This window comes from Prunus persica, chromosome G2, assembly GCF_000346465.2.
Source record: "Prunus persica cultivar Lovell chromosome G2, Prunus_persica_NCBIv2, whole genome shotgun sequence".
NCBI lineage: Eukaryota > Viridiplantae > Streptophyta > Magnoliopsida > Rosales > Rosaceae > Prunus > Prunus persica.
The window spans coordinates 13852345-13869691 of record NC_034010.1 but is presented as its reverse complement, the minus strand read 5'-3'; the positions used below and the strand labels follow the sequence as shown (position 1 = coordinate 13869691).

At 40.2% G+C, this 17347-nt stretch overlaps 1 long non-coding RNA gene across 2 annotated transcripts; it reads right to left on the bottom strand.

Moving 5' to 3' along the window:
- Window positions 1182-10329, bottom strand: LOC109947039. Of its 2 annotated transcripts, XR_002270051.1 has the most exons (3): window positions 10302-10329; window positions 4190-4463; window positions 1182-3324 (listed from the first exon to the last, which is right to left on the bottom strand). It is a non-coding gene; the product is annotated as an uncharacterized LOC109947039 (long non-coding RNA). The 2 variants fall into 2 exon arrangements; XR_002270050.1 differs by lacking the exon at window positions 10302-10329 and having other exon boundaries at window positions 4190-4679.

Sequence of the window (17347 nt, the reverse complement as noted above, 5' to 3'; positions counted from 1 at the left end):
CCTTCCCTGATTGCTTACCTTACCTTGCAATCAATATCACAATTTTTGTATCTTTTCTTTCTTTTTATAATTCTCTGTTCCTAAGGGATTTTATTTCTGTACTGTGATCTTATCTTGCTACCTTGTGTCCATGTATAACTTCATGATGACATCTCCTTTCCTTAAATAACACTAGAACACTTCACTGAGGAAAGCGCTAAGCTGAATGACCTTCTTCGTTATCATTTCCGGCAAATATTCCTTATTAGTCTTTAACTCATTCAACTTATTAATATTCCTTTATACTTTACCGGAGAAAAAGGCTCCCTTCCTGGAGCGAGCTCAAACATAAACCCAATCTCCCAATAAAAAGTAACTCTGTAACATTGTATCTGGTCAGAGTAATCCAACCCTAGGATGATCTCCAGTCAACCATGCCGGAGAGGAATTCAATCTGTATCTACAGTAAATAATGCTCATGCTTCCTACTGAGACATAATATACTGTCTACCTGCGGCTTAAAACTGTTGCCACATAACCTCATGGTTGACTGCTTCCTCAACTAGCCTTACTGCTCTGGGCCCATCGCTAAACAGAACTCCCATAAACTGTGGTATTTTCGGTAACTTACCTTGCATATTTGTTTTGCTGCAGAAATGATCTTTTAATACTAAGGGAACAGCGGCAATCCCTTTTGAAAGGCTTAGACTATCCATAATCTTATTCTCCCCCATAGTACTCCTCTAGTAGGGCCCGGAATAATGCCTTCTACACTTGGCACAATAGGGCAACTTCTCCTGTTAGAGACTGATAACAATTGTCTTCCAACACTCCTGGCTATACCAGCCCCAGAACAATTGCCAATATGACTATCTTGACTGGTACTTTCACTGGAACTAAATCCAGATCGGTACTTTCCGTATCTGCGGCCATTCGGTGATCGGAGACTATAATCACCACTGTAGACACCCCTCTTAAATTCCTCCTGATTAGTATTACCTATATCCAAATACTGTGCACAGAGTGCACCTCATGGTCTACCCATTATCTGGCTGAGGCAGACATTATCACGGCACCAAAGTTAATTAACCACTAACTGATCACAATATCTTGGGGGGGGGGGGGGGGGGAGGGTTTTAACCTTATAGGTATTACCTCTTACTTTCAGATCTCTTTTAGTAGAAAACAGTGTATGGAACCCCTTTTTTTTTTTTATACTCGGATCCAATTATTATTCTCTATTCTGCTGCAAAACCTCTTGTATCCTCACCTTCTGTAAACTTACAGATAAGACTAGCTATTAAATTCGGCTCTAAAATACTTGTTACGTATTAATCAAAGGATCCTGGTATCACTTCTTAACTAAATCCCACCAATACTTTATTCTTCTGTATAGCAACTAGGACCTCCATGTCCTGCTCTATTCCTTCAATTTAATCCTCTTTTTACTACTAGGTACCACCATTATCCCAATTTATAGCTCTCAATCCTTTTTACTGGATCCACCTATCTCACGGATGGATCTCTGGCTGACTAAACCCTGAGTTATCAACTCCCAAGGTCTACTGGACATTTGGATCTTCCTGCCTACTTGGTACAGTAGGTACGGCTCTTGACGAGCCTCTTAACAAAACATTACTCTACCGGTTCAAATACCGGTGCAGTTTCTGTTCAACTTAGAAATCTCATTTCCTTACATCGAGATATCTGTCCAATTGTCTTACGGATACCACCACCATTAGGGCCCAACTCGAAAAGAGAACGAGGATGCACATAGTGCGAAGTCTACAGGAAGTAAAACCTATGCTCTGATACCAAATTGACAGGACCCGACCCAATTTCCGCTTTGGAATTCGAGCCAAGCCCTGTGCGTGTCCAACACCTGGCACTTGTCGGGCACAATGACCTTTTTACCCTTCCTGGAGATAAATATGGTTAAAACTTTCTCTGGACTCCTGCTTTAATTTCGGCAGAGACTCCCCTGTAATTTGACTAAACCCAAATTTTCCACCTGTCAAACAAACTGATAAATCCACACCAACTGCCAGAATAGGGTAACTAAATATTCACCAGTTCTGGTTATCTAATCCAACCAGATATCAGAGCAGTTACTAATTGTTTACAAGAATTTAAGTAGGTTACAAGAAATCCTACAGCTTGGAAATAGCGTGGGAGCTAGGAGAAGGCCTGGTGGTGGATTCCTGCACACTCGACTGCCTGGGGGGCGCAAAACATTTCAAAGTGTGAGTGGACCAAAATAAAGTTCTAGAAAACAGTATATGAACATAATAACCCCCACTGTAAAAATAATGATAATCATACAACTGAATATTTAAACTGCACTTGAATTATGATAAGTTCAAAGCATTTAGGTAAACATATATATACCGTTACTGCTCGATATTAAGAAACTCAAGTAAAATCACTGAAATCAATATTTGCATAATTGCACTGACATTCCTCTAAAGTTACCAATTGGGTGTACCCTTTTAATTTCCGTCAATTCCTCTGTAAATTCGTCAATTCCCCTGGCAGGTCTCGGCGACACATAGTGTATCCGAGCTGCAAACTGGCAGGATTCAGGAGACCGTAGTCAGCCTGATCCGCAATTCCTGGCAGGATTCAGGAGACCGTAGTCAGCTTGATCCGCAATTCCTGGCAGGATTCAGGAGACCGTAGTCAGCCTGATCCGCAATTCCTGGCACTCACAGTCCGGGTGTCCCCAAACTCGTGAGGCAAATGTCAAGTGCACTGACTGAACGGTAAGTAAACGGGATGTCTGTAGACATCATCATATCCGAAGGCAACATAAACCGAAGGCAACATAAACCGAAGGCAATCTGGATGTCCGTAGACATCGTCTTATTTGACGGCAACCTGTTTCTGTAACCGGGTACCCACAGTGGTTTAAGAAAATATAACTGATGAGAAAATATCAAATATAAATATCATAATATTACTGAAAGATCTGATGAATAACTGAATCTTTATTCAATCTATAACTGTGCTGCCCTTTTTATCTAATAGAAAACTCAAACTCTGCTTTCTATAATTCATGGTGGTCTAAAATAATTATCTTGGATAAAATCTGATATCCTCTGTATTCTGATAAAATCTGAGCTAGATATTTCTGAATCATAAATCTCAAAGTCTGCTGTCCAAATAACTTTAGCAAAATCAGCTAAGCAATGTATAGAAGGAATCTTTAAATTCATAGGAATACATCACACTGAATAAAACTGATTTAGAAAATCATTTAAAAAAAAGAAAGGTCCACTCACTGCTGGTCCGAGCTAGCTGGACCTCTTGAAGGTCCCTCCTGTGGTTCATTTTGGCCTCTGATGCCTGTTTAACCATGAATATTCAATTACTAAACTGCTCAATAAAAACATTAAATTAAATACCCTGACCCCCGGCTCCTAGAAATACGTGCTCTCATTGTAAAGTCAACTCTATGTCCAGAATGGCCTTAAAAGACCGGAAACCTTACAAAGAGATAAACTGTTAGACCGGCCGATCCGGAACCCCGTGGGGTCCACGATCTCCGATGGCCGATCTGGGATTCTCTAGAGGTTCCTCACTGTGTAAAACCCATGTCCTGCGAGTTTGGTCCGAAATGGACGGTCGGATTGGCCAAATTCGCGCTATCGATTAAAACCCTAACCCTAGCCCCAGGGTTCGCGATTCCGGAGTATCCGGGACTCTGATTTGCAATCCGTCAAATCCTACGCTATCCTGAAACAATGTAGAACAACATATCCGAAATGGGGTGCGATCCAACGGCTAGACGACGCTGCAACCGGGAATCGCATATTATGGAAAATCCGTTCGGGGCACAAACGGACTCCGAATTGAGATCCGCGAAATCCTGCGCGCTCGTGATGGCACGAGGGTCTCAAAACTGGCCAGAGCCGTGCCTCCACCCTGGCCCACGCGCCGCCACACGCGCGGACCGATCGGGTGTCCAAAGCGATCGGGTGTGCCGAAAAAAATCTTGGAACCGAGACTCCAAACTCCTACCCTAGGTAAAACACCCCATTTGGAGTCACTTTTGTTCTTGAACAACCCCCAAAAACCGGCCGGAAATGGCCGATTCCGGCGGCCGAAGTTCGGGCAATTTCAAATCAAAAATTGAGCAACCTAGGGGTGAAATCGATCTAAACCCAGCCAACCATCAGTTAGAGCACGAAAAATAGCTAGAAATCGATACCTCACACGACTGATTTGGTGGCCGGATGAGGGAGAAACTGAAGTTGGAAAATCGGCCAAAACTGCTGCGTTTTCCAGCGGCTCCAGACAGCAGCAGGGGCGGCGGACGGGCTGAGGTTGATGGCGGGAGCTGGCCGGTGCTGCTGGGTCCGTTCCGGAGGGTCGGGGTGGCTTGAGACGGCGTTGGGGGTGGCTTGGAATGGGGCTGCCCGAATGGGTTTCTGAAACTATCGGGAGGGAGAGAGAGAGAGAGAGAGAGAGAGAGAGAGAGAGAGCTGACAGATTTTCTTTTTATTAATTCAACTTCGAAATATTTACGGTTCTGCCACTGAGACTCTTTTGACCATAACTCCTTCGTTACAACTCCGATTCGGGTCTACTCCGTGTTTACGAACTCGTTTCGCCGTGCTCTACGCAACGGCGTAAACGGAATTCCCAAATTCCTTCTCGGTCAAAAAGTCAATTTTTCCCCCTCTTAAAAGAGGTGAGGACAAAGTCGTCTTTTTGCTAGAATAAATTAATACTAATTTTAGGATATTTTGTTTTGGGTTATTACACTAATCACGGGTAAAGTATGTTTAAATACTCCTAGAATCCCTGGGAATAACAAAGGAATTAAAATATGTAAATAACAAAATTTCCAAAAATTGTAAAAACTTTAAAACTGAATTTCGGGCTAGTAAATGATCTCGGATGCCCAAGGAAGCCCATACATCATGGAAAAGGGATGAGTTTAACTCGTGATGTCGTTCTCTTCGAATCAACGGGTAATGGGCCCAATTTTGAGTTCGGAATCCAAATCTGCAGGTTACCCGATTTGCCTTTACGCAAGTGTTGCTTCAGCTCCTCGTCAATTGCTTTAGCCATCTGTTCTACATCAGTCCTTTCCACTTTCGAAAAACTAGAACTCCGAGTTATCATCAGGATAAATTGACTCATTATCATGGAACTCATGTAGATCCGCAACATTGAAAGTGCTCGATATGCCTATAGAAGAAGAAAGGTTGACAACATAGGCATTGTCATTTATTTTTTTCAGAACTTTGTAGGGGCCATACTTCCGAGGTTTCAGTTTGTTGTAGGTACCAACTGGGAAACGTTCTCTCCTCAAGTAAACCATCACAGAGTCTCCTTCCTACAAACAACTTCACATAGCGGCGCTTGTCAGCGACGACCTTAAATTTAGCATTGGTCATCTCTAGCTTGTCCTTCACTTCTTCCCTCTCAGTTTGAACCTGTTCAGCCATATTTTCAGCAGCTACACTAGTCTTCTAGGCTCTTGGAAGCTTGACCAGGTCAATCACATGCCTAGGCACCGAAGTGTAAACAATGGCAAAGGGTGATTTTTCCTGTTGAAGAATGAACAGCACTGTTGTAAGTAAACTCCACCTGTTGCAATGCAACATCCCATAACTTCAGCCTGTCTCCGCAAATGCTCCTAACCATATTTCCCAGGGTTTTGTTGGTAACCTCAGTCTAACCATCTCTCTATGGATGAACGGTGCTACTATGATTCAAGTCCATACCAAACATCCTCCATAAGGTTATCCAAAAGTGGCTAAGGAATTTGGTGTCACAGTTTGATGTAATAGATTTAGAAACACCATGCAACCGTACAACCTCCCTGAAAAACAATTTGGCTATGTTGGAAGTGTCCGCAGTCTTCTTGCAAGCAATAAAATGCGCCATCTTGGAAAACCTATCCACCACAACAAAAACATAATCGACTCCTCGTTGTGAATGAGGGAGTCCCAGAACAAAATCCATAGACAAGTCTTGCCAAATATCATCAAGAATAAGGAGAGGCATATAAAGACCAATATTTTGGGACTGTCCTTTAGATACTTGACAACTATGGCACTTACGCACAATGGTGCTGACATCTCACTTCAAGTGTGGCAAAAAATAATGCTCCTCCATACTGGCAATGGTTTTATCACAGTCCAGATGGCCACTCAGCCCACTCCCATGCAAATCCCGAATCAGTTTCTCCCTTAAAGAAGAAATAGGAATGCACAATCGGTTGCCATTAAATAAATACCTGTCATTAACATGACAATCTATCATCGGCTCATTATACGCAAGCTTAGCCTAAATTTCTTGAAAATCCTCATCAGTCTCATACAATTCCTTTAGAAATTCGAAGCCCACAACTTCTTGAGCCAAAGTAACAAGCAAAGTTGCTTGATGACTCAGTGCATCTCCTATACGGTTAAGAACTCCAGATTTATGTTTAATAACAAATGAAAACTTCTACAGAAAAGTAGCCCACCTGACATGCATCTTGTTCACACTCTTCTGGCTGTTGATAAATTTCAGGGCTTGGTGGTCAGTGTAAAACACAAACTCCCGCTGAACCAGATAACATTCCCACTGTTTCAAGGCTCGAACCACTGCATAAAACTCCTAGTCATAAGTGCTACATTTTTGGCGTGCTTCACTGAGTTTTTTTTAAGAAAAATGCAACCGGTCTCTTCTCTTGAGGCAAAACAACTCCTACACCCACTCCACTTGCATCACATCCAGCAAAGGATTGGGGATTCAGTGGTGTAATGTTAAGAGGTCGTGCGACCAGTGCTCAACTTATGGAATTGGAAATCTGTAATTGATGGTGATTTTGTTGATTGCACGGTTATCAACACACATGCGCCATGTACTGTCCTTTTTCGGTACCAACAATACTGGAATTGCACATGGACTCATACTCTTTCGAATAAACCCCTTTTGCAACAAATCTTCTATCTTCTATATGAGAATCTCATTCTCCTTAGGGCTCATACGATAGTGGGGTAAATTGGGAAGACTAGCTCCAGGTACCAAATCAATTGATCCTGTATATCTCTCATGGGTGGTAGCTCATTACTTAAATCATTTGAAATCAACTCCTGAAAATCAATTAAAATTTTATTTACCTCTCTAGGGCAAAACACACCCTCTGGCAAGGCAACCTACAACCCCTTCACATGCACAAGGTACATGACATCAACTTCTTTAATATCTTCCTCAAACTTTTGCTCACTGTTCGACATCATTGGAAAACTCGAGTTCTTTGGCTTCTCTAATTTTCTAGATTCACTGACAAGAGCCATAGCAATCTTATGGGAACCCCAATTGAACAAATACACATTATCACAGACTTTATGTGTAGCATCTATATCATACTACTAAGGACACCCTAGTAATACATGACTAGCATCCATATCGATCACGTCACATGAAACTTTCTGTTTATAATGCTTGCCAATAGAGATGGGAACTTTGCATACTTCTGTCACTTGAACTACAAGTCCTTTCTTTACCCACCTTAATGCATACGGAGACTCATGCTTCTGTGTTGGGAGCTGTAAATAATCGACCAATTTTGCTGACACAAGATTCACAATTGCCACTATCCATAATCACACTGCACACTCTATTGTCAATGGTGCAAAGTGAATGGAAAATCTTGTTGCATTGCCCGCCTCCTGTTTTGGGGATAGGAGGACTCTCTGCAACACTAAATTCACCATCTCATCCTCATCCTCATCTGCAAATTCTGTTCCTTCATAATCTGCATCAAAATTACCTTCCTCGTCTCTGTCTTCAATCGTCTAAGCTAGGTTGACCTGTTTGTTACAAGTTGGGCACTCATTGGAGTGATGCCTCATTTGGAACACCTGTAACAAATATCATTCGTCGGCCTAGCATACGGATTGCTCCTCTTGTTGCGATCTCTTCCCCAATTTCTGCTACTACCTTTGTCGCGTGGGGTAAAATTCTTTGTTTATCATTCTTGTCACTCTCCCCAGAAACCTATTGCACACCCTTATTTTTCTCCATGGATGGAGTTGAGGATTCATAACTGCTCTTCTTGATACCACTAGTGCTCCAATATGCTTATCTTTCTCTAATAATTCAGCCATCAATGCCATATTATGTGCCTCATGAACTGTCCATAAAGTCTGAAGCTCAATTTTCCCCTACAAAGAACTTCTCAACCTAGTGATATACCTAGCGACCATCTGACCATCTGTTTCCTCCAAATTACTGGCTCAACCAAACGTAAAAATTCATCGTATACTCATAAACGGTCTGATTGCCTTGGTGGCAATTATGGTAGAGCCAATATAGGTACTGCTCATAATTGGTAGTAGGAATCTCCCCATCATAAGTTGCTTCATATGGCCCCAAGTCTACATTGCTTACCCTGCTGCTGCCATAATTTTTGAAGCTGGTCCTACCATACAACTGCATTACCTTTCAGACGAAAGGCAACTATCTTCGTCATTGGAACCTCCATAATTTTGAAGAAACACTCCACCTCAACCAACCAGTCAAGAAAGTCTTCAATTTGTAGGTGGCCAATAAAGTATGCAACATCAGCCTTAATCCGAAAATCGTCCATGTATTGGTTACGATTACTTTGATTAGTTGCGATCGGGGGTGGTTTCTGTAGTTCTTCTTTAGACTCATCATCACTCTCAACAATAGGACGTTGTATGCAGGCACCTCTATTAGACTAAGTGGAGGGTTTTGATTTCCCATGCCTAACGCTAAACGCCGAACCTCTTCCACTGTCACAGAGAGAGTCTCAAACTCGGCACGAGTAACAACTTCCCATATGCCTCCAGTCCTATCACCTTCATCTTGGTTGTTCACCGAGCTGACCATACCTACTCTGATGCCAACTGACGCAATGTGACAATTGATCGACTAAAACCTTAGCCTAAAACATGTAACTCTGGAATCCACCGGGAAATATGAGAGAACCTTAGGTTTATTTGATAAACTGGAAGTAAAAACATAACCCTAACCATGGGTAAAGTATGTTTAAATACTCCTAGAAACCCTAGGAATAACAAAGGAATTAAAATAGGAAAATAACAAAGTTTTCAAAAACTTTAAAAACTTTAAAACTGAATTTCGGGCTACTATATAATCTTGGATGCCTGAAAAGCCCATATATCATGGCAAAGTGATGAGTTTTACTCATGACGTCGTTCTCTTTGAATCGACAGGTCATGGGCCCAATTATGAGCTTGGAGCCCAAACCTGTAGCTTACCCGATTTGCCTTTGCACGCGCATCGCTCCAGCTTTTCTTCAATTGCTTCTGCCATCTGTTTTACATCAGCTAACATTTCTTCTATTTCTTTAAGGGGATTTTTTAAATTTTAGGAAACTATATATGATAATAATATAAAGGCCCATTTGGTTCAAGGGTAAGCTTTCCACATTAGCATCCTGGCAAATTAAAAAGTGATACTTGTCACCCCTTTAAGACTTTGAAGAAAAAAAAATTCACCTCTGCCCCCTCCTCTATGTCCTCCGACCCTGCAACTCAAACCCCTCCCATTCTCTCTCTTCTCACATGCTCTCTCTCTCCCCTTGCTACTTCAAATCATCACTCTTTCTCTCTTATCTCTCCCTATTTTCCTCTCTTATCTCACCAGCTCTCTACCTCTTGTATCTCCTTCCTTTTTTCTCTCTCTTATTGCCGGTAACAATGGAGGCAAGGTCGTGGGCTAGCCACCTCAGATCTAAAGGGGAAGGTCGTGGGCCAACCACCTCAGATCTAAAGGTCGACAACGATGTAGGAGAGGGAGAGGTACGCAAAGGATGGAGAATGGAGGATGGGGTGCCGACTTTTGCGATTGCGCCGACTATCGCGGGCAACTATGGTGGGGAATATAGGTTGTAGTTGGACAGAGAAATGGCTTGGATGTGTGAATAACAAAATATACAATTTAAAAAGAGATGATTTGAGTAGCAAGGGGAGAGAAAGAGCGGGTGAAAAGAGAGAGAATGGGAGGGGTTTGAGTTGCAGGGGCGGAGGACATGGAAAAAGCGCGGCATAGGTGAATTTTTATTTTTTTTCAAAGTCTTAAAAGGGTGACATGTGTCACTTTTAAATTTGCTAAGGATACTGATGTGGAAAGCTTACGTTGATATCCCCGTGCCAGGGAAGTTTTTCTTGAGGGGAAGGTGGGTTGCGAAGGTTGATTTTGGTTTAGGAGGTAAAGAACTATATTAGGAAAATATTACAATCATCATATCATACAATAACCATTTATTAGGAGGAAATCACGTGATTGATAGGGCCATAATCATGGTTCGTTGAAGATGCTCCTGTCACAGAGAGAGAGAGAGAGAGAGAGAGAGAGAGAGAGAGAGAGAGAGAGAGAGAGGTTTTTTTTAAGGTTTAAATTTAGTTTTCTATTTTTTATGAATTTTATTTTCTTAAGCATTTTTCAAATCCACATGGCATGAATATGTGGGCTCCACACACATGTAATGTCATCAATCCAATAGAATTTTTGATGGAATTTCACAGCAGGACAATTTTGATGTGTAAAGTGTAACATAAAGAATCAATAATGTTAGAAAAAAAATATAAAGGACCAAATGTGATAATCTCGCAAACTTCAAGAATCATTATCTTGAATTTTTAAAAATTTAAAAGCCTTGAATACCAGGACTATGCGAGCAAGCCTTTTCATATATGCACATTTTCTTGCCTCTTTTTTTTTTTTCCGTATGTTTATTTCATTTAGCAAGAGAAATTTGGAAGATGATTTCATAACCTAATGGAGATGAAAATTAGAGTTGGATAAGTTTGGAGGCCAAGAAAAATTTAAAGACAAGAAGGAAAAAAAAAGGTTGGGATTTGGGTAGGTCATGTTGAAATTGTCTCTTTGACATGGATTGTTATCATTTTTAAACCCTTTTTGGTTATCATCTTGCCTCCTCCCCACACCCTGTTTGCTCTTATTTTGTAGCAGATCTGACTTCTAATTTCCTCTCACAGACTGAACAAACTTCTATATCCAATAAATGAAGAAAAAGCAAACGACAGTGGTGTCTCCAACATCTTTGAACAAGATAAGATGTGGGTTTGCTACACCACACCGTGAAATTCTTTCACATATTTGGCGAGAGAGAGAGAGAGAGAGGGGTGGCGGATTGGGTTTTGGTTCGGCTGCTCAGGAGAATATTATTTATTATTATTATTTTAAGATGAGTTAACAGTTTTAGATTCTGTTATGCGGGAAGACAGATGTCGAAAATTTATAATAGGGACAGTGGATCCGCTCCCCAAAACGAAACATGGGAATTGGAGATAATTGCATTTCCTATTCCTAGTTCTCATTTCCCAGAGTTCCCAAACATGGGAAGGAATATCTCCATTCCCATCTTGTGGGATTAGATATGGAAATTTATTCCCAAGCAATTCAATCATCGAACCAAATGGACCCACACGAGCCCGACATTACTCCTAAAAAGCCTTTTTAAAATTAAGGACAAACTACAGTAAATCCCCCAACCTATAAGGTTATTTACGAGTTCATACTCGATTTTAGGGACATTTACCAATACATACTCAACGTCACGGAAAACCTACAAATTGCCCCCTTCGTTAGCCAAACCGTTAGTTAATCTGTTAAATACTGATGTGGCATTTTTAGAACCCGTTTTTTAACTGAGATGGACTCCACATAAGAAATAAAATTAATAAAATAAAAGAGAAAACATTTTTAAAAAAAATCTAAAAACCCACAACCAAAAAAAAAAAGAAAAAAAGAAAACCCATCTTCTTCGTCTCTAACAAACTTCACAATTTTCTCAACCTCTCTGCAAACCTTCTCTTCCTCCTTCACTTACCCCATTTTCTTTACTCGTTGTGTGAGAGTAATTTATTGAAGAGTTACAAGAACCAAATGGAGAAGAAATTGATTGAGATTTTGATATGGGTTTCGGACGGTGCTTCTTATCGGGGTTCTATTTGGATGGTGAGAAAATTACCCTTTTCGGAGAAGAGTTTGAGGAATTCGGAGGAGATGAAACTGACCAATGTTTCGGTTTCGCCTTCGAACCTTTTTTTTCCCCTTTCTCACTGAAATTCTGAGGGATTCAAAAGCGATAGGACAGATCCAGATGCTGCAGGGTTAGTTCCTCTCTCTCCCTCTCTCTCTCACTCTTCAAACCCCTTCTTTCTTTCTTTCTGGAACCAAAACTAGAATGATTGCTTGAATTTTGGTTGAATTAAAATAACCAGATCAATTTTTTTTATTTTATTATGATTTTCCTTGTTGGGTTTGTTTAGTTATGAATCCATTTTCCTAGCTCAAGTGTTCCTGTTTGGCTGCAACGTGAAACTAGAGAAAGCACAGTAACCAAATCAGGTTTCTCACAAGCTGCTTCCATAGCATGAAACAATCTCAGGGCCTCATTCAAATCTCCTTTATCAGCATACCCACTGATCATAGCAGTCCATGAAACACAAGTTCTATTTGACATGCCATCAAATAAAAATCTAGAAGAAAGTATATCACCACACTTGGAATACATTGATATAAGGGCATCAACAACAAAAATGTCAGAATTGTTGGCGAGTCCTTACTATGTTAGGATTTTGGTTCCTTACTATGTTAGGATTTTAGTTACTGACCATTTATCTAGTCATATTATAATTGAGATTTATTTCCTATTGTAATTTATATTTATTTCCTATTGTAATTTAGATATATTTCCTATTTTATATAGGGTTAACACATATTTGTACTTGTATAAATACCTCCATATTGGAGAAGAATAAAAATCTAAGCATAACTGAATATTTGCCTTACTTTGTTTGACATGGTATCAGAGCCTAGTTCTCTTGTGACCTATGCTTGCGTTCTTCTTGAAATTTAAGTGCTCTCTCCCCCCTTTGAAAGAAGGGGGGAGGGGGGGAGGGGGAGGGGGAGTGAAAGGGATATGTTTATTGACCTATCCCAATTACCTTGACATATTTCCATGAAGATGTTGCTTATTTCTTGACTCCGACGACCCATTCTCTTCAGGGGGAGAGGAGGATTGAAGAGAAGTTGTGTCTGCGAGAATTAGCTAAAGTTTATATGGGAGAATTTATTGTTGCCATTGCCGCTACTGCCACCGTTGATATTGCCGTTGTTACCATCGTTGATGTTACCATTGATGTTGACTTTGTTGGCTTCACTTTCCGTTGTTATGGTCATTGCCAATGATGTTGCTGTATTTTTGATCCGTCTCTACCTTAACCCTAAACCTAAACACTACCTACTTCCCCTACACTATACACCTAACCTATATTCCTAGTCTGCCGCCACCGTCTACCTTGCTACTGTCACCACCGCCTACCTTGCTTCTGCCTTATCTATTGCCGTGCTCACAGGATTTCGGTTTCTGTGTTTTACCTAATCTACTGCTGCACTCATAGAGTTTCTGTGTTCTGTCTTACCTAATGTCGTGCTCACAGGGTTTCTGTGTTCTGCCTTACCTATTGTCGTGCTCACAGGGTTTCTGTGTTCTGCCTTATCTACTGCCGTGCTCACAGGGTTTGTGTTCTGCCTTACCTATTGCCGTGCTCATAAAGTTTTTGTGTTCTACCTTATATGCTGCTGTGCTTACAGGATTTATGTGTTCTGCCTTACCTATTGCTATGCTCACAAGGTTTTTGTGTTCTGCCTTATCTACTGCCGTGCTCACAGGGTTTCTATGTTCTGCCTTATCTACAGCCATGCTCACGGGGTTTCTTTGTTCTGCTATCTGCCCTATTTTTTAGGGTTTGCTCTTGTGTTTCCGTTGCGAACTTTACTTTAGTTTGTCACTTGTTTCACTTGTGGTTGACTAAAAGATCTTCTCTACAATTGGCGCTTCTCAAGTATGGTGTTCTGTGACTCGCTTGTCAAGTTGGGCTTGCGAAATATCTTTGCTCAACTTGAGGGGGAGTGTTGGCAAGTCCTTACTTAGTTAGGATTTTGGTTCCTTACTATGTTAGGATTTTACTTACTTACCATTTATCTAGTCATATTATAATTGAGATTTATTTCCTATTGTAATTTAGATATATTTCCTATTTTATTTAGGGTTAACACATATTTGTACTTATATAAATACCTTCATATTGGAGAAGAATAAAAATATGAGCATAACTGAATATTTGCCCTACTTTGTTTAACAAGAATCACAGCCCATTTGAATTCCATGATAATGAATTAGCACACCCTGTAGCAATTTATCAGGTTGGCATGGGGGCGTAGGTGCTGGGTTTGTGGGTGTAGTTGGTGATGGCTGAGGGGTTTAGTCAGGATTCATGTTGTGGATTGGGTTGGGTCGGAAAAGGTGGCAGGAGGAGAGAGAGGATGACGGTTGAGAAGGGAGGGGGATATCGGAGAAGATGGGTTTTTTCTGTTTGTTTTGGGCTGCCATGGGGGTCTTGAGGGAGATTGCGAAGGGGGAGGGTGGTGGGTTCTTCTGGGTTTGTTTGTTTGTTTTGTTTTTAAATTATTCAATTTTTAAATAATTTTAACGATTTAAAATTATTTTTTAAAAGTATATAATTTTTTATTAATTTTTTATTAATTTTTTTGTCCACCTGTAAGTCCACATCATTAAAAAATGGAATTCACATTCGCCACGTCAGCATTTAGCAGATTCACTAACAGTGCGTTTGGATGAGGAAATTTAAAAGTACAAAGGATTTCATAAATGACAGAATTTAAAATGACGGAAATTAATGTTCTAGAATTTGTAAAGTTTTTTGTTTGGGTGACTGATTTAAAACACGGAATTTAACTTTTATTTGTAAAGTTATCTTTTTTTTCAAACTCAATCTCTCTTGGGATTTTAGAAATGACGACTTATAGATAGAATTTAAACTTGGGATTTATGATCTCCAAATTCCATGTTTTTTTCCACACGGAAATTTTAAATTTCTATGTTTTTTTATCCAAATATCGAAATTGGTTCATATCAATTTAGAAATTCTTAGTTTTGTCAAAATTCCAAGTTTATTTCCCTCATCCAAACGCACCATAACAGTTTGGCTAACGGAGGGGACAATTTGTAAGTTTTCCGTAACATTGAGTATGTACTGATAAATATCCCTAAAATTGGATATGAACTCATAAATGACCCTATAAGTGACCCTATAAGTTGGGGGTTTAGTGTGGGTTGTCCCAAAATTAATTTTTGGCGAAAAACAGTTCACAATAAGCCGTGACCAAGCTTAAAACCCTACCAAAATCCGAGTTTGCTAGCATTCGACCCAAAAGGAGGAAATGTCAGTTTCTGAGGAAAATGCCAATATCCGAGACCACCATCGCCGGTTGCTGGCGGCGAAATACGAGCTGAGACGAAATCTGTACAAGGCCCTCTGCAAGGACCCAAGCCTTCCCAGCGACCTGCGCGAGGAGAACCGGTTCAAGCTCTCCAAGCTGCCCAGAAACAGCTCCTTCACGCGCGTCAGGAACCGCTGCATCTTCTCCGGCCGCGCACGCGCCGTCTACGAGACCTTCCGTATGTCCCGTATCGTCTTTCGTACTCTGGCCTCTAAAGGCATGCTCAATGGCATTAAGAAAGCGTCTTGGTAGCCATCGAACTGGTGCGTTTCTAAGTTCTTCGTCTCCATTGCTTTTATCTTTTTTTGTTTGCAATTTTTCTGTTTCCGGAAATGGGTTTTTTAAGAAATTGAAATGGTATTTATCCGGAGCTTCATATCCTTTGAATTTCATGTTTTTGTTGTTGCTATTTTTTCGATGCTGAGGACATAACGAAAGTGTTTAATTGGGAAATGAAAATCTTCGTAGCTACTAAAGTGCTAATTTTTAGAGTAGATGAAGCTGTGTTGTTAGAGCTAGAGAGTTTCAATGTGGAACAGGAGCTTGGGTTTCTTGGCTAGTATGACAGTGATGCATCTATCTTGAAATTTAGTTATCTTTGCGAAAATGTGTCTTTAAGTTGATTTTTTTCCATGAATTGGCTGGCCAATTTTATATGGTTTTGCTTAAATAAAGGTTAAATGCCTTTGCCTGTGAAGTCTAATTCTTGTAAGAGGAAATTGCTAATTACGGTGTCAATTATCCTGGATTCTAAGGATTTGGACACTTACCCTGTTTGAAACACGTCTGAAGGTTGTTGACCCAGGCTCAGAAATTGGTCATCTTGGATTGCAATAATCCCCATTTGTAGAAACATTTTGTAGTATCTGAGAAGGAATGAATCGGAACGGAGAATGAACTGATGGTCAATTAACTTTTCAACAACTAAGGAAGAAATTGGATATGATAGATACAATTTTGCAGATGGAACTTTTGAAACAATGAAAGGCCCCTCTAGTTCCAAGGGCACTATAATTGGCAGTTCTTATGACATTCTCCAAGAGTAGAATGGTAAGGAAGAGCAGGGTTTTTAGTACAAGGTCACTGACTCATAGTTTCAGTGCAAGGTTCAGTGTTGACAGGGAAGAATAGAAAACTGGTTGCAAAAAGAAATACAAGGTTGTAGGCCTTGACGACAGCAGGGATGGTAACCCAGTCTTTTCTAGATAAATTTGTTTGGATTATTAGGGGTCTGACTGACTGATGCAGGAGCATAGGAGTGGATCAAGATAGATATTTACCATTTAATTAGTTATTTCATGATATATTGTTATTTTCTTATTTAGGTAGTTTTAGGATATCTTTTATTATTTATGTGTGATTTTATAATTAATTAGTTTACTTTTAGACCAAGTAGCCTTGGTGCCCAAGTCTTGTAAAGCCTATAAATAAGGCTAATGTAATAGTTGTAAGGATAGATGTTGATGATTAATAAAATAGTTTATTTGTGGCATGGATTTGCTACGATATATGTGAGTTTGCACTAGCCCTAGATTTCGGTGCTCGTGTATGTGATTGGTGACCTATGTCCGGATCACGATCCCCATCACTGACCCACATAACAAACTAAGGTTTGTAATTGTGTTAAATTCAAGAGATATATGCCTTGTGCTCAGAGTCAGATGAAACAAAGTTTGGACGAGTTAGTTTGTCAATTCAATGGCACGAGGGTGGATATTTGCAAAATGAAGTCCTGGTTTACTAGCAAGAAATCAGTTTTCTTGAATCCTTGTAGGGTTTGAGACCACTCAAGAGTGCATTTGGCATTAAAGGAGTTCTTGTACCCACCCCTTATTTTGTTTCTTTTTTACTCTGCCGCTAACAATTGCTTACAAAGAAGTCTCTGGAATCAGATATAATGGCTTATAATGCTAGATGTGCCTGAGACTTACTTCTATCGTAGATGATCCTGAGACTTACTTCTTGTAGAATATCGTAGATGAGTATTCTGGTTGTATTGGATTTCTTTTATATGCTGACTTTGTATATGAATATAAACAGG